The following is a 21,722-nucleotide window of genomic DNA, read 5'->3' as shown; positions in this document are numbered from 1 at the left end:
ACCATTCATGTTGAAAATGAAATTCCGCAGAGTGATCTGCTTTGGGAAATTATTCAGAGCTACTCACTTAAAGATCTTGCTATCTTTTGTGGTTCTCAATTAAGGCTCACAAGAACCTCTCCAGGGTAAATTGGTGCCTATCTAGGCATTGAGAGTAAAAGAAAAAATGAAGAAAACCCAAAGCTTGTAAGAACTTTCAAAAGTCATCTGTAAGGATTTCAGGGAGCAGGTACCCTTGATTATAACTAGAACTCTTAGAATATGGGTATAAGAAAAAGAACTGCAGACTTGAAATTAGAAAACCTTGGTGCCAGTCCTGGTTTTGCTTTTAGCTACTCAGGCACTTTTGGGTAATTCAGAGATGACATATGCATTACTAAATGCAACCCTGGCCCAAATATGTCATTTTTAAAAATAGAAAAACAGAAGGTATACAAAGAAAAATTCAATAATAATTGGATTCTATCACTCCTATCATGAATATTCTGCTATATTTGTGTTGTCTTTTTTAGTATATAAATAACATATTAAAAATTAAGTGTTCTTGAATCCCTAACCTAATATACAAATCCAAGCACTACTCAAGTTTCATAAATCTGATATTTTTGGTCTATTTAGGACACTCTATATAGGTGATCACATGTGGTGGGTATGTATTATAATTGTTTTATTAGGGATTTTAAATTTAAATGAGACATGAATTCTAGATGCAAAGTATAATTCTAAAAGCTGCTTCCATATATGTTTGGATTTTATTTCTATCACCTTATTTTGTGTTCTCCACATGACTTTTGCTTTATTTCTTTTTTCTTCATCAGTTTTTAATTGAATGGGCATTTTTCTTTTGTTCCTTTCTTATATTCATTCTCAAGTTATTTATTTTAGTTATTAGCACATGCTCACAGTACATAATTTTTATATGTCTATGTGGAGTTGGAACATGCACCTAACACATCTTAATTTTTATTTTCATCCCTATCCCTCTCCTCTCCTTTCTCTCCATCTTTCGATCCTTTCTCATTTGAGAAAGTTGTATCCCCCTTCTTCCTATTATCTATCTTTTATTTTGCTCTTTATTCATAATTTCAGTTTATCATATAAGAGAAACCATGCAATATTTAAATATGTGTGTCTGATTTTATTTCTCTTAATTATTATGGTCTCAGATGATGGTTGTTCTCAAATTTCAATACACCTAAGCCATTACTAAATTTCTAACAAAGTAAATACAAGGTAGATCCTTAGTACACTTCAGTACTCATTAGATCATCTCACTCCCAATTTTCATGATACTGCTGTCTAGAATTTCAGTCTTAAAATGTTTAAAAGATAAGTATATTTGCTTGTTTGTTTATTGTAACACCAGTATATTTTTATCATCCAACATCTAGTTTCTTTGCTTGTCAACTTGTTTGAAACTTATCTCTTAATTCTGGATTTATCCTTGTGATGAATTCTGTCCTTCAATAGTTCTGAAATGAGTGACTGAGAGTATTAAATGTATCCTTAAAGTTCTTTAAGTGTCTTCATTTTACACTTTGTGAAGGCACAAGAGTCCACATTCAATATTATTTTTCCATAGCACTTGAACAAGTTGTTTTATTAATGAGGAATGAGCTGTCACCCAGATAGATCTCCATTCTGTTAAGGTCATTTGTCTCCTCTTATGGTCCTTACGGTCTCTTTCCCACTGGAATGTTTCTATGTGGGCTTATTTTTATTCCCCCTGCTGGGTGCACACATTGGAGTTCTCTAATCTTAGAGATTAGAGCCCTTCTGTTATTTCAATTAATTCTGGAAAATTACAGATATCATCTAAATCTTTTAGGCCCTCTTCCCTATTCTTTATAGTTTATTTTCCTCCTGCAATTCTTATTAGACTAGTATTGATGCTTTTCAGTCCCCCTGTCTATTAATTTTCTCTCTCAGTTTTTCTGTCACTTTGTCTCTCTGGGAAATTAACTTGGTTAATTTCTGTTTTTCATTATACAATGTGCTTTGTTGTATTAGTCTAGTATTCAATTTACTGTTGAGTTTCCCACTTTCATCTTTGATTTCTTTGTTTGTTTTGTTTTGTTTTTATTTTGGTACCAGGGATCAAACTTAGGACCTCGCACTTGTGAGGCAGGCAGCGGCACCACTGAGCTAAATCCCTGGCCCATCTTTTATTTCTTTGAACATTTCAAAGATACAGATGTTTAAATGTTCTTTCAGCTTTTTCTGTTATTTCTCCATTGTTTCCATCTCTTTATGTAAGAATTCTCCCATTTCTTCAATTTTACTGATCTCTCAGGAGGTTTCTCTTGTGCCTCCTAACCGGAAAGCCATTTTATGGGCACCACAGAGTTGTCTGGATCCACTGGAGAGCTTATGTCAGTTAGCAGCTCATCTGAAGTCTCCCTTTCTCCAAAAAGTGGCAACTCCACTTTCTGTGCCTGCACCTACCTGAGAGTTTTAACTATCGTGACAGGTTTGGGGCAGACAAGAGGGATGCCCTGATGTGTATGAAGCACAGCCTGAGCCATGTCAGGAGGCCACATGTTCCCATTTGAAGACCACAGCTGGACCACACAGACAGAGTTAGTCTCATCTCCCTGGTAACCAGGGGACTGCACTCTTTGCTGACATCTACAGAATTCTTTTCTTTGTTTTGATCCTTAAATATTTTCTTAATAGTGAATTTCTTTATTTTATGATATAAATAAACTTATTATACTTTACATAGTCAGTGTTGGAGGAGCAGTATACATCATCTTCTCTACCATGGGAGTATTCTCCATGTTTCAGACAGAGAAACTAAATTCGAGAAAACTGAAAGAGTTGGCCCAAGCCCCAGCTGAACTACTGCCATATGTGGATTGCAAAGCAATTCTCCACCTCATATACATTGCATTTGTATCTCATTGCCTCAAGATTTTGGTATTTAAAATAGAAAAAGGAATGCCTTTCTTAATATTTAGTACAGGAATTGCTATTGCAAAAAAATGTGAAAGTATTTTTAAAATAATATTGAATCTTATTAGCATTAAAATTTTAAAAGTTCTGTGAATATAAATAACATTAATATTTACTTTTATTATTAAGAAATTACTCTGATTTTTCCACTAGAGAAATTGCTTTTTTCTTGTAGGATTTCTACCATGCAGTCATCTTTGGTACTAAATAAAAGATGAGATTGGGGCTGTAGCTCAGTGGTAGCACAATTGCCTAACATGCGTGAGGCTCTAGGTTCGATTCTCAGTATCATAAAAACAAATACATAACATAAAAGAAGAATTATTGAGTGGAAGGGAAAGCTCATAAAGACTAAAGAACACATTTTGTTTTCATAATTCAACAAACATTTATTGAACACCAGTGTACCCATGCCCTTCTATTGTGCTTGTGATATATAGATCTTATTTAAAAAGTAAATATTATGCTTTACAACAATTTTATATTTAAATAAAAATTGTAAAGATAGGAGCATTTATTTACCCTCTACCCTTTTTTCTTATACCCAGTTTTATATCAGAATGGTACATTTGTCATTTAATAAACTAATATCAACATATTACTACACTTTTATTCATATTACCTTAGTTTTCATCTTTCTCTTTTAGGATCCCAGTCAGGATATCACATTACCAATAGTCATTATTTCCCTTTAAAGTTCTCTTAGCTGTAGTAATTTCTTAGACTTACTATTCTTTATAATCTTGACAGTTTAGAAGACGTTAAGTCAGATATTTTATAGATTGGTCTGATATTCTTATCGTGATTAGACTTGGGGGCTGGATTACTGGAAGGAAAACCACAAAGGTAAAGCACCATTCTTATCACTTCATATCACGACTACAGTAATGATAATATCATTTTTTATTTAGAAGTAATATTTCTACATTTCTCCAATGGAAAGTTACTGTGCCCATGCTGTGTGCACTTGTTGGAAGGAAGTCATTATAAGAATCCCACAGATTAAGGAGTAAGGTATTGTAATCCACATTTGTAATGAGTATCTCTGGAGTTCTGAAAGGAACATCTATTCTTCTCATTTGTTTATTTCATAATTTCTTTGCATAGTATGAAATCACAGATATTTGTTATAATGTATGACTCCATTTTGTTATTCAAATTGCTCCAACACTGGCCATTGAGAGCTCTTGCCTCTGTTATCTCTTTGACATATCCATTGTGTATATTTAAATGATTTCTTACTTTTTATTACTATAAGATTCTCTTGTCTTGTACCTATTTACTTATTGTGTCAGTCTCTAAATCAATCACTTTTTCAAGGAGCCCAGATTCCTTTTACTAAGTACTTGCTAACTAAAAGGAAACATTGTACTGAGTCCAACATGATTAGACATTATTTTTTATTCATCCCCACCTTAAAATATTTAATGCTTTTGCTCCTGTTGGTGTCAAAAAAAAAACGCTGAAAATGTAATAAAAGTCCTCAGGAAGCCACTAGACTTTTTTTGAAAAGGGTTACTTCCAAAATGGAGATGTGTAACTTTTGGAGAAAATTAGGAAATTCAACAAAGTTAACAGAGAACATCCCCTTTTGTTGCCTATGAAAGTTATACATTTCTTCTAAATATGTGTCTAATATTGAAGTATCAAGTGGAAATTTCTTAAATGTGAGAGCAAGTTAAATTGGAACTATACTAAGTTTCAAGAAATAGAATCTTTTCTCTTTAATCAAAACCAAAGGCAATACCTCAGCAGCTATTAATAAGTTATTGTTTCTGGCTTAAACAAAGAACCTAAAATGTTTATTGTTGCAGTGTATGCTTTATGTGTGCACAGACTCCAAAGCTTAGTTTTATTTGTAAGATTCTCCAACAGCGTGGTTGCTATAGATATAGTAAAACCCCAAAGGACAGCATGCTGAGCCTTTGGAAAAACAGTTCCATTTCCAAAGCCAAGGAATATATATTGAGGCTTAAAGGGAGTTGATCCTTAGGATAAAGTCATAGCTAATGTGAGGTTTTCAGAATAAAGTCTAAGATTTCAGTGAAATCGAGGGACCAATTATGTGATGTTCAAAGGAACTAGTGAGTGCAAGTGAGCCTTAGTTTTTACCCCATGCTTAAGGCAAATATACGCAAGTCATTCTGTTCAATGTTGGGAAATAAAAGCTTTTTTTAATGGATAATGATAGAAAAGAGGAGAATGAAATGACAGTGATGAAGTCTGAAATTTTAATCTCCTGCGTTTTTAAGTTGCTTCACTTTGAAAATAACTGCAGTGTACAACTTAGCTTCAATGTGAAACTTAACATGAGCCTAGTCCTCATTCAAAAAGGGTTAGATCCCATGGGAAATGTTTCTTGTGACCTTTTCTTTGAGCCTACCCTTTCCACCTGACTTTGACGGTGAAGTATGCACATGCATCAACATCCAAAGACAGCCGATGGAGTTTTCCACCCTGGGAATGCCAGGTGTACAAGCTTTCCTTATCTTCTATCATCATGAAGACAAAATGTCTTATGAATATAAGATTTGTAAAAATTTAACCTCTCAGTAATGTGTAAAGATTAATAAAAGAAGGAAACAATGCGGTTTGGGGGAAGCCAAGCAGAACAAGAGTGGCCAGAGTGATCTTCCAATGGTTTGGGCTGGGCCCCTGAGATGGCTTGTTTGGCAACTTAATAAGAAACAAATTCTCCAATGAGAAAATAACCTGGTCCTCACATATCACTGGACCACTGAAGAAGAACGAGATGCTAATGAGATCAGCACTTCAAAAGCAAATCTCCTAGAATGACAGATCCATTTTAGTGCTTAAGAACTAAAAAAGAACAAGGAAGGACCAAGTGAGCCAGGAGAACAAATCTTGGAACATCCATGTGTTCTCCAACTTGGCTGTGTTCTTTGCTTTGACCACCTCAAAAGGACTGCAAATTCATGCTCAGTGTGGTCTCTGCAGTGACAGTGGCTACTCCTCAAAGTCATAATTTTGAAGCACAGGAGAAACTACAGGGTAAGAAAAGCATTTCCCCTCACTTTGTTCCTTCTGGCTACCTCTTGGAATTTTTTTTCTTTTACCTATATATAGGAGTAATTATTGGCTTCTAAGTTTCTTTTCTTTTTCCTTTCCTTCCACTGTGTGTATATATCATTAAAATATTTGCACATCTTATTAGTCTATAATATAGATGGTATTCTGGCCTTTTGAAAACTATATCCTTCTTTTATTGACATGAAATTATATAGCTGTTATTTCACATACAGCATCTTACAATTAGTTTACCTCAAATCCTCTTCTATGATCCAATCCAACTCTAATTTAGACTATTGTGTTAAAAAACATCATCATAGTATGTAGCCTTGTAGAAGGAGATTATCTAATTTTTGTGCCTTAGTGTAGTAGCCTCATGAATCATGTAGTTTTTCCCAAAGTATTACACCTGAGAGAATGAGTGTGTCTAACACTGTAGTGTGAGTTTTCTAGGCAGCCAATGTGCCAGAGTATTTGTTGAGTGTTTAGTGCCACAGTATAAGAGTTAGCTTTACAGAACACTAGAGTGAATATTAATAATTTAGAACTTTTTCTGTAGAGGTTGAGAATATACATTATCATGAAGGTGCTTATATGCACATAGAATATTATATAAGTAATAATGGTTGCACATTTATAATACTCATTCAAGCACTAGGTATGGCACCTAATTATTTACACATTATTCCAGAGTGATAATGCAAAAGTCAAAGGGAATTCTCAGGGAGTTAGAATGAGTTTATTTGAGACAGATGAATGCCACCTTTTTGAGGATCCTGTCAATAGAAAAAGGTATTTTGCAGCTCTATTTATGATTCTGGAAGTTTCACAATCTATCCTGTTTGTTTGGGCTTACTGAATGAATATTAAATGGAAATCTTCTGGTCTGCCCACAATATGATAAAGCTGATAAATGCAGTTCTCTGGACTACAGAAATTTCTGACTCTTCTGATTGAGAGCTAGGATTTGAGGCCTGCTGAGAACATTGAATGTGGTGTCTTTAGATTCTGTGTAACTGGATTTAAAGGCAAGGATAGTGGACATGTATTCCTATTTTTTCTTGTAAATAACATCCTTATAAGTAAAACAGATATTGTACATTTATTATAGCTAAAAAGCTGAATGCTAAGTGCCACTTGCAACAAAAAGGGTAGCTAATAAATTACTGCCTTCTATTCAGGTTAACTGGCTGATGCCAAGGGAAATTTTATTTGGAATATAAGCCATGATTTTATATTAGCCTGATTCAAACAATGCATTTTCATGAATTAAAAGCAGCTTCCTATTCTTAAATCTCAGCTTAAGGTTTTACAAAAATGTTTTCCAGGGAAAATACCTACCCCATGGCAGCTTCCCAGAAATTACCCTGTTACTTATACTCCACATAAATTTTTCATGAAAAGACAAGGACAAGAATTGAGTGGTGTGGGGATTAACTAAGTCCGAGCACACCTTCTTTGGATGAGAGCTTCCTCAGCTTTGCTTAAAAGACCTAGGTAAGAGATACATAGAGGCACAGTTGTGGTCTTGGCCATAGTGTAGAACTAAGTCAGTACTGGAAGCTTTTAGAAGACTTTGGGCAAGACATCACTCTTTGTCAAGTGGCTTTCCTCCTGCATCCCAGCATCCTAGTAGCAGTGAGGGCCTGGACTTCCCTCTAGCAGCACCAGGTGTCGGGCAGTGTAAAAGGCCAGAGATCAGCATCACCATTCATCAGCTGATGGATGAGATTTGCACATTAGCAAGCCAGAGGTGGTTTAGGTATGATTTGTACAAGTACAGGTTGCATGAACTTTGAGCCAGTGAAAGCAAAGGACAGGCTGGACTGTTCTTTTATCAATTACCTGACAGAGAATCTTTAAAAACTTCATGCTGTAAGTTGCAAAACATTTTATTAGAGTCAACTCTAAATTATCTGGGGATGGAAGGAGCAGAAAGATCTGGACATTCACATTTGTTGAACAGAGCAATATAATGAGGACCGTTGGGGGTTAAACACAGAAGTAGGGAAAAGGTCATTGCTGTTGTGGTGCTTATGAGCCCTTGATGGAAAAATAGATTGAGTAGGTGCAATTCAAAGACATACCACTCAAGACTTCACGGCTTCATTGAGGCTAAAATCCCTTCCGTTCACAACCAACCCTGAGAGTTTAGAAATCTTTTCAATCTCTCACATATTAACAATGTAATGATCTCATAGAAAACGGGATGTTCAATAAATTCAATAAATACAAATACAAAATAATATAAATACAATAAATATAAATACAAAATAAGCACTTAACATATGCAATCCTGCAATTTAAATGAAGGGAACTGTCTAGACCCCTGCATTCCGACGCACAGAAAGTGGGGCTGGGGGGCTCAAAGCCAGCAGAGAGTTACAGGGAACAGCAGTGGGTCAGATCACTAAGCCTAATCAGATGTCTGCAGTAAGCAGAAGAGAGAGATGACTTGGAAAGGCTCCTGGGGACAAGCAGCCTATGAAAACACAGGAGCAAAGTATGTGGTTTCATCTGCATAGGCGCGATAGAGGTCATGAAAAACAAAATCGATCTGCATACTGCCATTGAGAAGATAGCTGTACCAGTAGATGAGATGGGAACGCAATCAAGTTCTGAATGGTCTCCTAAAATAGTCCCTCCCGCCCATGTAACATGTGTCGGTCATTGGAAGATAGGCTTTTCTGAAGGCTGCAGTCCTGGAAATCTGGAAGAGCAGTTTCCAGGTCACCTCTTTTACTTCGGGTCTCTCCTTCTTAGTTTGTGTTATGAGTACATTTGATTAAAGAATTGCTAGTAATGTCCCTTCAAGAAAATCAGTATAGAAAACTCGCGATCATGTACTTTATTTAAAAAGAAGCCTTCAGCCAGACGTGGGGGCATATGCCTGTAATCCCAGCACTTGGGAGGCTGAGGCAGGAGGATTGTTGCGGGTTCGAGTCCAGCCTGGGCTACATAGTGAGTTCCAGGTCAGTCTCAACTACATAGTGAGACCCTGTCTCAAAAACAAAATAAATAAATAAATAAAATAAAATAAAAAGAAGCCTTACCTTTACTATACCCAGGTTAGCCTTAATGTGCAATCTTTTGCAGATAACTCTATTATATTATTTTCCACTTTGGAAGTTTTATAGCTGTATGTTTAAGTGCTTCTCTTGTTTATAATTGGGCATCTATGACATTCCTCCTATTCTTTCCCAGGGAATATTGTTTTCTATGACCTTGTATGTTTCAAGGAAAGAGTAAATATCATGTTTTAATGTCAAAAACAGTCTGGGGCAGTTGAGTCTGTAAGGGGTTGTCATGCTGACTTAGGACTCCTGATGAAGGCACGTGTGTCCAAATATCTTTGAACACCCAGTTGCCAAGTTGATTCATCATGAGATCAATAATCTACAAGCTGTGTAGATGCAAGAAAACAGAGTTGCTGGCTTTTCAATTCATTGTGGAAATAAGGGCCTTTGTGTGGACTCCAAGAGCAACCAGATCCAGTGAGTCAATTAATTCCCTTCACATCACAGAAACATCTCACACCTTTGGAGTGCTTGGGAATTTTCTGCAGCAACTGAGTAGCCTGAGTAGGATATTGTACATTAATTTTATAATCTGTGCTGGGACCTTGTTGGTAAATAACACAAAGTTAAGTACAAATTACCTAATAGTGTCTGTCTCTAGAGAAAGTGTGAAGGCTTCTCAGGTGTTTCAGGCGGACTTAGGCAGGGGAGAGGTAAAATGTGACACAAATAAAAGATCCATGTAACATTTTCTGGTGCAAATATTTCTACACTCAGAAAAAAGGAAGAGATGGAGGCTTAAGGGAGAAAAAAGAAGGGCAAGAGAGATGGAAAACAGAAAGGAAAGAAGGAAGTGAGGAAAATGAAGAGCAGGAAAGATAGAGGGAGAGGAGGGAAAGAGGGAAAGGGAGAAGAGTTAGGAGGAATACCTAAGAGTGTGTGTGAGTGTGTGTGTATGTGTAGTTGAAATTCTAGGGCCAGAATCAGGATCTGGAATGGAAATTTTAGGCTTAATACTTAATTGGGTTACTAACAGACATTTAGCCATCAACTCTGAAACACTAAAAAGAATTCTTTATTAGAAGTAGGCTCTGCTGACTGTCAATACCAACGGGGTTAGACTTGGAATGTGGCGCAGTCATACAGACACAAATCATCACACAATTCATGGCAAACTATTTTAAGACAGCTAGAAACGCCTCTAATGATTCTTTTAAAAACCAGAGATTCTCAGAATGTTTCCTTACTAATAATTAGCATTTGTAGAGTCCCTTATAATTTGTATGACCTCACAGCACTACAGTTAATTTCCACAATAGCCCTCAGAGTTTAAATATTATACTTCCTGTGTTTCAATGGAAGGAACTGGTGCTGGGTGGGGGGATTAAATTGCTTTTTTCAAGATCACTCATATCAACTACAAAAGTGGTACCCAAAACCAGATCTTCTGACTATAGATGGTCTTTGTTTCTCAGCCTCCTGTTTTTCATCCCCATTAACTCCTCCATTGACTCAATACCTCCTTCTGCAACTACCTCTACCAGGCAGATATATAACTGCCTGGAGGACAGTATATGCACCTGGCACAATGTCATGGTCGCTAGGAGCTCTTTCTACAAGCAACAAAATCTTAAGCTTAAAGGTCTAGACTTGCAATATTTTTTTAAAAATATATAGCAGAAAAATATTAGTTGTTTTCCCCTCCTCAAATGCAAATATTTTACATATTTCTGACTTCTCTGTTGATAAGGCTTTATCGTGGTAGTTCAATTTAAACAAAGTCACGTGAGTTTCTAAATGTTGGCTCATCTAAAGTGACTCCGCTTGTGGACATCCAGTCTTGAGAGACATAAGCTAGGACATGAAGTTTGTGCTGATGGTCGGCTGCAGTTGTAACATGCTGGGTACAAGACCCAAGGTCAGGTGCTGTGAGAGAAACACTGACATGCAGGTGACAACTTCTGCTCTCAGAGAAACTCAGTCTCTCAAGAAACATATGTGTATGGTGCAAAGACAGAGAATGGGCATGCAGGGTGCTAGGAAGGTGTGTGCCCCCTGTGGGGACCAGAGTGAGCCTCGTTGAATTAAGTGAAGGACTCACTTTGGAGAACAGTAGATTAAGAGAGTGGGGGGACTGAAATGAAATTAAATGCCAAGCTGTGAAGCTGGATTTTCTGAGAGCACTGGGGTGTCATGGGTGTTGACAGAGGAGGAAGAATATAGTTAAGGAAGATAAATCTAATAGGAATGCAGAGAATTAATCAGATGGGAGAAGTTGGGGATTGGAGGAGACCTGTTACAAAGATATGGTAGTGTTATCAAATTAGATAGTATGAATATTGAAATATCAATGAAAGGAAATTATTATCATCATTCCCACCATTATTAATAAGGAACATCCTAGGAAATTGCTCTGAATCTTTTTTCAATGTGATTCAAAATTAATTATGAGAATAGTAGTACCTCTGGATATTAATAGGTGTTTAAAGGTTGGAAAATAATAAAATAAAAATAAAAATATTGGCTAAAATGCCTGAAAATTATGAGCGAAATTAAGTTAAAATTGTATAGCTGGATTTGTGGAAGATTTTATTATGCAAAGTACACATTTTACATTTCTGTAAGGATGATAGAGAATGTTGCATTTCCTAAACATTTTAACTGATTAGGACTCGACATACACTTTTTTCTAGCAAGGCATCCTTCAGAAGCTATGGAATGTCTTGAATCAAAGGTTATTTTGGACCAGGAAATGGGTAAGCTACGTTCTAGTGGGTTATATTCTAATGTGAACCTTAGGTATCTATGGGCCTCAGTTTTGTTTCTTTTTTTGTTCATCTTACTATCTTAGGATAAGATGGGAAAGAGACTGGAAATTTTAAAAAGGGGGGATTTATTCAAACATCAGCTGTCATTGACTGGCATATCTTTTTGTGAGGCAATGATTAATTGGTGTCTACTATGGGATTGCTATAATTTGCCACAGTCCTCCAATAACTCAGGAGACTATCTCCTAGAAATAAGGCCATCTTTGAACCCCACCCCACCCCCGCTTCTATTCTGTCTGTCTATCACCTGTCTATCCATCCATCTATCTAATCTTCATATGATTATGTAAGTATGAATGTGCCAGAATGGGATGGAAAAAGAAAGTCATATTTCTTGCTTCCTTAATTGCAACTTCCAACTGTTGACCTCTCAGCTCATGGTTTCTTGAGCTCAGGGAACGATGTACTGTTTTTTTTTTTCTTTGTTTTTTTTACTGGGAATGGAACTCAAGACCTGTGCTTGCTAAACCAACATGGCACCACTGAGCTAAATCCCTGGCCCCACTGTTAGACTTCTAAACTAAGATTCAGGGTCTCCAAAACAGAAATCTAATACTCTCCTAAATTGTATACACATTAAAATTGAATTTGCTGAAAGAGGTAACAATTCAAGATCAATACTCCCTGAAACAAGCAAGGGCAAGCATTACCATGTGCCTCCTGCATGCCAGGCACTAACACGGGTGTTCCAGGCATCAGGTAAGCACAGAATGTAGACCATGGAAAGGGCTCTTGCTTTAGCCAGCCCCTGAGTTTGGGTTTTAGCTCTGTCACCTACTATTTGTGTGATTTTAACCAAGTGACTTAACTTCGCTTAGCCTCCTATTTTTCATCTCTATCATGATACCTTCTCTATAGAGTTGTATTGCCTATAAAATGATGTAAAACATGGAAAGTAATGCTATGTATATCATAACTGTTCCATAAATTGTAGCCTTTTTATGATTACTAAGTTTTAGTAATTCACTTTCTAGTGTTCTGCAGCATAAATGAAAGAGACAAAGACTGAGGCCTAATATAGCAAAAATCCACTTAGGAAATTTGCGAAGTGAAATTTGGCTTTTAAAGATAACAGATATTTCCTTTCTCCCATCACTGCCTAGGTCCTGACCTGTCCTTCAGATAGAGTTTGTTAGAGATCTGAAACAATCAAGAAAACGCCTCTGTCTTAAGAGGAAGCTTCCATTTGGTGTCGGACTGCCAGAGTTAACCTTTACCCAGCGGCAAAAATAATGATTCGTAAACAGCACAACATATTTTCCAGGGCCCAAAGTACAACTTGATAGAGTGCAATAGGCCTTTTTCTCTCCCTTTCAATCCCACAATCTCTGCCATGGGTTCAGTTCTCAATACATTCTTCTTTGGCTTACAACAGGGCTAGTCAATCTCAGATAAAACCAGAGAACTACACAATGTCAACAATGAACAGGCTGACACGAAAGGTGCCTGGAAAATATTTAAAGTTCCTTATTATTTCATATTTTTGTTGATTTCAGGGTAAAACTTTGACACTTAAGAAAATAAGTGCAAATTGACACTTGGATCTTTTCTGTCTCCCCAGAACCCCACCTACTCCTTCTCTCTCCTCCTTCAGCTCCTTCTCTCTCCTCTGCTTCCTTTTCTCCTTTACGGTCATCATAAATACCATCGGTAATTTCTATTCGGCACCCATTTGCCATACACTGTGCCTTTTGCTCAATGTATACTTCTTCCTTTAATCTTCCTCACAGAAACACAGTTTACAAAACAATTTACTTTTTCAGACAGAAAAATAATTGAAAGATTGCTACTCAAGGATCACCAGGTCTTCAATGGCAACAGTTAAGGGAATGAGCATCGACCATCTCGATGGAAATAGCTCTTCCCACAACATAAAGAGAAAATATAAATGGAATTCATGTTACCTTAATACCAAAGCATTTTGAGGCAAATAGTGAATGGCTTTAATTATGCATCCATGTGGATTTGATATGTCAACTTTAAAATAAGCTTAATATTCTTTAAATGGCTCTTATGTTTATTGAATTATATATTGGAATTCATTCTTGTGTATTTTTCTATGATGGGGTTCTTTAATAATTATCTTGAGGTAAAAAGGGGAAAAGTGGAATGCTTTATGTATTTAACTTTTTATATAAATTTGCCATCCAACCCAAATTAAACTTTTTCATATATGTTATTTTCATTCTGTGTAATGCACATGTCAGTATTGTTTGTGCAAATATACCACAAACCATATTCCCTGGAGTTAATTTGCACATTACAAGAAACCATAGCAAGTCTATGTGATGTGAGGCATGACTGTATTATGGTTTGAAGACTATATTACTGTTATGAGGTTCAACAGAACTGTATTTTAATTCAGGCCCTGTAACTACCCAGTTTTATGACCTTGGGCAAGTTCCTTAAGTTTCATGAAATCCTTCAAGTTTCCTCTTTGGTAAACATGGGGCAGTAATAGCTACCTTCCATGGCTACTATGAAGGTTAAATAAAAAAGTGTATGAAAAGGCCTAGCACACAATTCACACTCAACAGAAGCTAATCTCCTTCTTCCAACATGATGTTCCTTTGTTATACCACTAGCCCTCAGCCTATGTCTATGCCTCTATTGACCATATCTGTATATGAGGATATATGCATAGACTCATATCCACATATGCATAAGAACAAAACATGCCACTCCAGGTAGACTATCCAATGCAGTGATATACCTAAGAAGGTATGGCATACCCACCCCTCACTTTAATCCATATAATATTTCATATAGGACCTTGTCTACAGAGTGTGAAAGCTAACTGTATCTCTATGCTCTGCCCTAGTAAAAGCACCCATGGATGTCACAGATGTGTGTCATCTAGGAAATCCCACCTTTCACCCCATAGAGTCCCTTGCCAGCTCTGACCATTGCTCCAACACAGGGGCTGCCTCCACCATCCTAAAAAATAACCATGCTTAATGAGTCTCTCTGTATTTCTTCTATCTAGACCCTTTCCAGTTTTCTTCCTGGGTGTGTCTTGACATGAGTGCATCTCATTGAGAAGTTCCCACTTCTATCTACATATAAGGAAAAGGGATAGAGCACCTCAGCCCACTGTATCAACAGGACCTGAGTGATCGTGAGTATATCAATCATTTCAAGTCTATGTTTTCGGAGCCTAGAAGGAAAACTGAATGCTATAAGGATGACTTCTTGAATTCACTAAATTTGGAAATAATTGATGCATTTTTTTCCTGGAACAAAACCTCTTTGTTTTAATGAGAATTCTGACCCACAGAAAGATGCCATAGGCCAGTTGTTTCAAAGACAGGTGATGGCACTGGTCTTCCTTTGGCTGTAGTTTGGTTTGAGAGATAATTTCTACTATCCATCAATCTATGGATTTTTTTCAGCACTGCAAATCAAACTCAAGACCTTGCAATTGTGAGGCAAGCACAGTGACACTGAACTAAATCCTCATCCCTATATGCTGGATTTTATACACTGAAAAGATTGCTAAGATTAGAAAAAAATCATGTCCTTAGAGTTGAGTTTGTGTAACCAATTAATTGTGCACATTCATTATTTCATTCAAAATTTTGAAGGTGACGGAGAAGCATGGATGTAGATGATGTGAGGAGATGTACTAATTCATAGGTTGTAGATTGGTTAATTAAGCCAAAGCACTAATAAATGGTATTGAAAATCAGTCAAATTAGTTCTAATGAAGTGAATAATTAAAATAATCATTCTACCTGGGCTGCTTATGTAATAGCAGGGCAAATACAATTTTAAGAGAGAACATCAACCTGTGGTTCACATTCTCCACCCTCACCTCAGGTGACTGCCAGGGCCCAGAACACTTAAATTGGCCTGATTTCTGCTTCATATCAGTCGTCTTCATCTTAGTGCTTAATATGTTTGCTATATTTTCACTTAAAATCGTAGCCTTTTCAAAGAGACCCTTCATGGATAAAAGAAAGCGTATGATAGAGAAAGGTAAATGAGAAAGACAAACTGAGGGTCATCTCTGGAATAGATTTGGCACAAACGTTTTGCTACTAATTTAAGCCAAACTTTGTGCAAGAAGACAGAAATTCAGACAAGAAATCAAATGTTCTACCTTTTTTTGTGCACACAAATAAGAACTGTGTGGATTTGCTCAATCTCACTTATTGTGAGAGCTTAACTCATTTGAAAGTGTTGGGTTTATTTTGGCAAAGGTTAAATGCCTGAGTCTGCCTTCTTGTTCCCTTGTTTAAGGGACAAATGCTGAGCATCTCATGCATCCAGAGGCAAGTAGTGAACCTCAGTCTCTGAGTTGGGAAGATAGAGTGGGAGGAAGTGAAAGCACCATGCTTTCATTGTACCTGAAGCTACTTCTTTGCGAAGAGGTTCTTCATCAACTGAGTGCATCTGTTTTGCTATGTTCAGCCTCTCTCTTCTGGGGCCTTTGTTGTAATGTTGCATTCTGCACCTAATATTTCCTGCTCCTTCTCAGAAATCATTGTGACTACATCGGTGCTTATCGATAATTTTATGTAGCATCATCCATCAAGATGTTGGATGTGGGAGCAGGGAGGAGGGTATTACTTTGTCTTTCACTTGGTGCTCAGACAGCTCTCATATTGATTTCTTGGCTTGCATGTTCGTTAGATGATGATTTGCACTTTTACTGTATTGTGTTTATCCAGATTATGTTTCAGATGTGTCCAAAACTAGCATCATTAACAACAAACATTTATTGAATGTTTATGAGCTGTGGATCAGGCTCCAGCCTAAGAAGTGGGAATAATAAGAGGAATTTAACGTGATTCCCTACCCTGGAGGGTTTATCTATTGAACTATATTTATTAAAGAAAAAGAAAAAAGGACTATGGCAGCTTAATCCCAGTCAGTGCTACAAGCAATAAATGCTCTTGAAGTTCAGAGAAAGGCATGACTGGTGAGAGCAGGATGGTCAGGGAAGGCTTAGGGAAAGAGGAACTAATAAGTGACTCCTTAGGAGATATGAAATCTCTTTTTATGGGATACTGAACATAATGAATTTTTGAATACCATTGAGCCAGGAAAAAAATAGTAATGCTTGTATCTTTAAATGGACTTATTAATTATTTATGAGTTTAAGACTACAAATCAATATTCACCTGCTTTCCACAGTGCTGTTGCAGAGTTCTATGGTGAACAGGCTTATCTACCTCATCTTCTGCAGGGGGGATAAAAACAGTCTGCTTACTTTGTCATTACAACACCCCAAGCCTAGTTCTCATCTTTTAAGATTATCTATTCCTGTGTCTAGAATTTGCCTTAGTTTTTCTCCTTTTGAAGTCCTACATTAGAAAAATTGACTTCTTACAGCAATGTGAATTGTAATGTAAGAGAATGAGAAAGAGAAAAAAATAGGAAGAATCATTTCTTGTGAATGTTTTCTCACAAATGGTAAGGAGAGCTCCAGTTAGACCCAGGAAAGGATAACAGTCCCACAAGAGATATATCCAGATGTGAGGCTCTTCCAGGCTTCTTCCTTTAAAAGAGAGAGATGTTCAAACATATCTGAAGATTGAAAACTTCACATATTGCTTTCACGGGACTTTACTAGGTCAGACAGATACTTGCCTCGGCTCATTAACAGAAAGCTTCAAAGAAGCACTGTGACCATGATTATTATTATTCTAAGATTAAGTCCTGTGACTTTAGGACCAACTTTTTCCACAACTCTATGACTTTTCCTATGATATTCATTTTAAAATCTGTTTTATACTTAATTTTGGGCTTTGATGGAAACCATAAACCATAGCTTTTTCACTTATTTATTTATATAGCATATATTTAAAGGACACCTACTGCGAGCAGCATAAAGCATATCACAAATTTCTAGGATATTCTTGTTATTAGATATGTTAAACATGTGAACATTTACATCTTCTAAGTTAAAATGGATCAAAAAAAGATAAGTTTCTATTGCCTTCTTCATACTTCAACTTTTCCTTTACTTTAGGGTAAAGTACTACTTTAGTAAAGTGCTACTTTTCCTACTTTAGTAAAGTACTAAAAGTACTAAAGTAAAGTACTACTTTTCCTACTTTAGGGTAGGTGTTAGGCATAATTTGGTCTAATTTGGGCAAGTATGTGGTGAATGTGAAGTCTAAATGTTCAGTTGAGGTTATTCCCTTTTTGCATGAGGAATCTCCACGTCCCATTCCAAGATGACTGGATGTATGCAGGGAGCACTGATGTCCTCCAGGGGCTAGAAGATAGCCTGTGTGCTATCTTCACTGCTGGCCACCAGAGAAGTTGGTCTGATCTGACTCCTGTACATGCTGGTGTCTGCCCAGTGTGATTTACCTTACTTGGTATTCTGTAATCACGGCCTGATAATTATAGTTAAAACCCATAGTCATTAAACTATATGCATGTGAGAGAGGTCCTTCCATTTTCATGTATCTCACTAATTTGTTGTTGCATGGTCTCAGCATCCTTTTATTCCCCAAACCCCAATCTAGGGTAAATGGAAACTCAAAGGACCCCTGCATGCAATGTATATTCATGTGGGCTCAGAGGTCTCCCAGACCCATCTATTTAAGACTTCTAGCCATTTTGGATGGACAGCTACAGCCTGGTTGTTTGAGAAAACCTGTTCTGTCTGGACTGGTGTTTCAGTCAACTCACTTCCCACCTTGAGCCAAGGCCCAACACAAATTTGGGCCTCTGGTTCTCTGAGAAGGAAATTAGATTCTTACCCTGGGCATTTGCCCTCTTCTCTCTCTTGAGAATTCTTTCTCGCATTCTTATCTGATGGGAACATCTCTACTTTTGTCTGTTCCCTATACTGTGAGATTAGGTAAAATTCTGTCATTGAATTTGACAAGATTGGCTTTTGAATTGGAAAGGAGATCCTTTGGAATTAAAAAAGACTTTCTCTTTTGGTAAGTCTAGCTTTCAAAACATTTTCTTTCTTTCTTTCTTTCTTTCTTTCTTTCTTTCTTTCTTTCTTTCTTTTATGGGTTCAAACCCCAGTTTTCTTATTTGGTAAGCCTAGCTTTCAAAACATTTTCTTTCTTTCTTTCTTTCTTTCTTTCTTTCTTTCTTTTATGGGTTCAAACCCCAGTTTTCTTCTTATTTGGCTTAAGGACTTGATTACAGTACTTTTTAGAAAGAATATGTCATATGTTGCCAACTAGAAATCATATTTCTTTCCAGGAAGTTATTAGTTGTTATGGTAAGTGAAGTAATGCCTAGCTTTCAAAACATTTTCTTTCTTTCTTTCTTTCTTTCTTTCTTTCTTTCTTTTATGGGTTCAAACCCCAGTTTTCTTCTTATTTGGCTTAAGGACTTGATTACAGTACTTTTTAGAAAGAATATGTCATATGTTGCCAACTAGAAATCATATTTCTTTCCAGGAAGTTATTAGTTGTTATGGTAAGTGAAGTAATGACTTAGAATTTTAAAAGAAAACCAAAACTTTTTATATATTTACATTTTTGTCTTTAAGTCTTTGGAGTGGCTTCTGTTATCAAGCCAGTGTTCCCTTGCCTCTAATCCTAAAAGATGCTCAGCACACAAGAGGCCTGATAAGTCAGACAAACTCATGGGTGTTGCATTCTTCATGGGTTTTCTCAGTACAGAAGCTTTACAAGTCTCTGAGAAAAGTCTTCTGCTTTTTAAAAATGCTTAATTTATTTTCCTCAGTGTTTTCCAAGCACATCTGAACACAGAATCATTTTCTTAGCTATAATTTTAGTAATGCTTTGAAAAGTTCTGTATTAAAACAAGGTAAACTGTGTAAGATAGCAAAAAGGAAAACATCTGCGAAAGTGAAAAAGTACGTTTTCTCAAGCTCTGAATTGAGTAGATTGTGATCCACAGGTAGATGCATATGCCTCAATTTTCCCATTGTTTGGACAGAGGCACTTATATTCTTACTCAGGGAATTTGTCTGCTTTTTGCTTTGAAATTCCTTTAGCTGAGCTTAAGAATGTATCTTGTCTGTACATAAAGAACTCTGAGAAATTGAAGTAGTAAATAATTTCAATGTTTTATATGCCTTTTTGTAGAAGATACAGTGATGTTATTTAAATAATCTTATTTAAATAAAATATTCCTCATAATCTTTTGCTATGTGAGGCAAGAAAAATATGAGAATACTTAAATCCTTTGTTAGAAGCAAGTTTACATGGAGGGCTCAGAACACAGTAAAGATGAGAAGGTGAAAAAGTGGAAGGAGTTGCCAAAGTTATAGGTAAAATATTCAGGGGGCTAAATAAGACTCATGTAGAACATCCATTTGCAAAAGAGCAGAAAGCAGGAAAAAAAATCAGTTTCTCATTTCCATGTCTCTAATAACCTGAGTTATCAATTCCTAAACATTTTCAATGACTTGCTAAAGTTCCCATTGTTTTAGTGCTTTATTTTCCAAACTTTCCAGAGTAAATATCTTCAGTTTTCTTTTAAACAGGTAGTGAGGTTAATTAACGGACAGGAAGGTAGGATAATATATTCAGAAACTGTATTTGAGAAACAGGAGACCCCTTTCAAGTAATAAAATTAGTGGGCTATAGTAAATAGAGGAGGAAAACCAACCAACCAGCAAAGTCAAGTTATTCAATGTTTAAGAAGTAATCTCCAAACTCAGTGCAATGATGCACTCTGGGATGCTGAGGCAGAAAGGTTGCAGTTTCCAGTTCCGTCTGGGCAACTGAACATCCTGTCATCAAAATAAAAAGGGCTGGGGATGAGTCTCAGTGTGAAAGACCTGGGTTCAATCCCAAGTGCTGAAAGAGGGAAGGAGTGGAAAAGTGGTCTCCAATTCTGACTCCTGTAGGAATCTTACCTTAATGGTAGGTAAGCAACAGAAGGGATCAGGTAGCTTAAGCAACAGAAACTTATTTTCTCATGAATCCACAATCCAAAGTTGTCGGGATTGGCAAAGTTGGTTTCCTCAGAGGCCTCTCTGTTTGGCTCATATATAGTCACTTCTCTTTTCATCTTCAGATGACCTGTCCTCTGCGAATGTGCATCTCCGCTTTTTATGTCCATACTTTTTCCACTTATTATAAGGACACAAGGCATAGCAGATTAAGACTCATCCTAATTCGCTCATTTTAAATTAATTTCTTCTTTAAAGGTTTATTTCCAACCATAGTCACATTCTGAGGTACTGGGGATTAAGACTTCATCACAAAAATTTGGGGAGAGCACAATTCAGCCTTAAAATACATCATCTTACAGGGGTGCAGCTAGACAGGGAAATTGAAGAATTATACGTAGTTAATATTCTCTTGCCTCAAATGTTGTCTTTGCTTTTCTCTCTCAGTCTGCTTTATTATTCCAGAACAGCTACTTTAGTAGGAGAGACTAATGGCTTTCCAGAATCTCTGGCTGTACATCCTTAGTGCCTTTTTAAAGACTAAGAGGAGTACTTACCCCTAAGTCTGAGTTTAAAGATCCATGGGAGAGCTTCTGATTGGCCCATTTTTCATAAGTGGGCTTTCATGTGCCAATCTGTATGGCATGGGAGTAAGGAACTGACTGGTCCAGATTCTATAGTGATCACTCCCGTGTTTGTTACTGTAGCCAGGGACACACAGTCATACTGAGATGGCAACCCTCCTCTGAAACATATTTCAAAAATGTGTGGGATGTGAGTGGAGAGGTTCTCCCAAAGAACACTTTCAAGGGAAGTGTAACCCAAACAGGTACTCAGTGTGACACTAGGGATCAAATATAGTCAAGCAAGCCAGAAAGTTCTAATGCAATAAAATAAGGGCTCTAAATAGCAATCTAATCTAGCTCTCAGCAGGAAAAATGCAAAGAATCCTATTACTTGGTAAAAACACTCAACAGAGGCTTGGGGTTGGGCAGCAAAGACTTCATATAGGTGATCATCTTAAAGACAAGTCCTGAGGAGGCAAAG

General features: G+C 36.8%; 1 protein-coding gene across 2 annotated transcripts in view; it reads left to right on the top strand.

Moving 5' to 3' along the window:
* Nucleotides 1-5,691: 5,691 nt before the first annotated feature.
* The window catches only part of Slc14a2 (solute carrier family 14 member 2), a 445,750-nt gene continuing 429,719 nt past the window's right edge, over nucleotides 5,692-21,722 (top strand). Inside the window, exons 1-2 of one of the 2 annotated variants that reach the window (XM_010616575.3) lie at nucleotides 5,692-5,967; nucleotides 14,817-14,948. The gene's annotated coding sequence lies outside the window, so the exon portion shown is untranslated. The remainder of the gene's footprint in view (nucleotides 5,968-14,816; nucleotides 14,949-21,722) is intronic. The other variant, XM_010616574.3, reaches the window with a different exon arrangement.

This window comes from Fukomys damarensis, unplaced genomic scaffold (genome assembly GCF_012274545.1).
Source record: "Fukomys damarensis isolate Sample0158 unplaced genomic scaffold, DMR_v1.0_HiC HiC_scaffold_30, whole genome shotgun sequence".
Taxonomy (NCBI): domain Eukaryota; kingdom Metazoa; phylum Chordata; class Mammalia; order Rodentia; family Bathyergidae; genus Fukomys; species Fukomys damarensis.
Note: the sequence above shows the minus strand (reverse complement) of the source record. Positions and strands in the feature narration are given on the sequence as shown.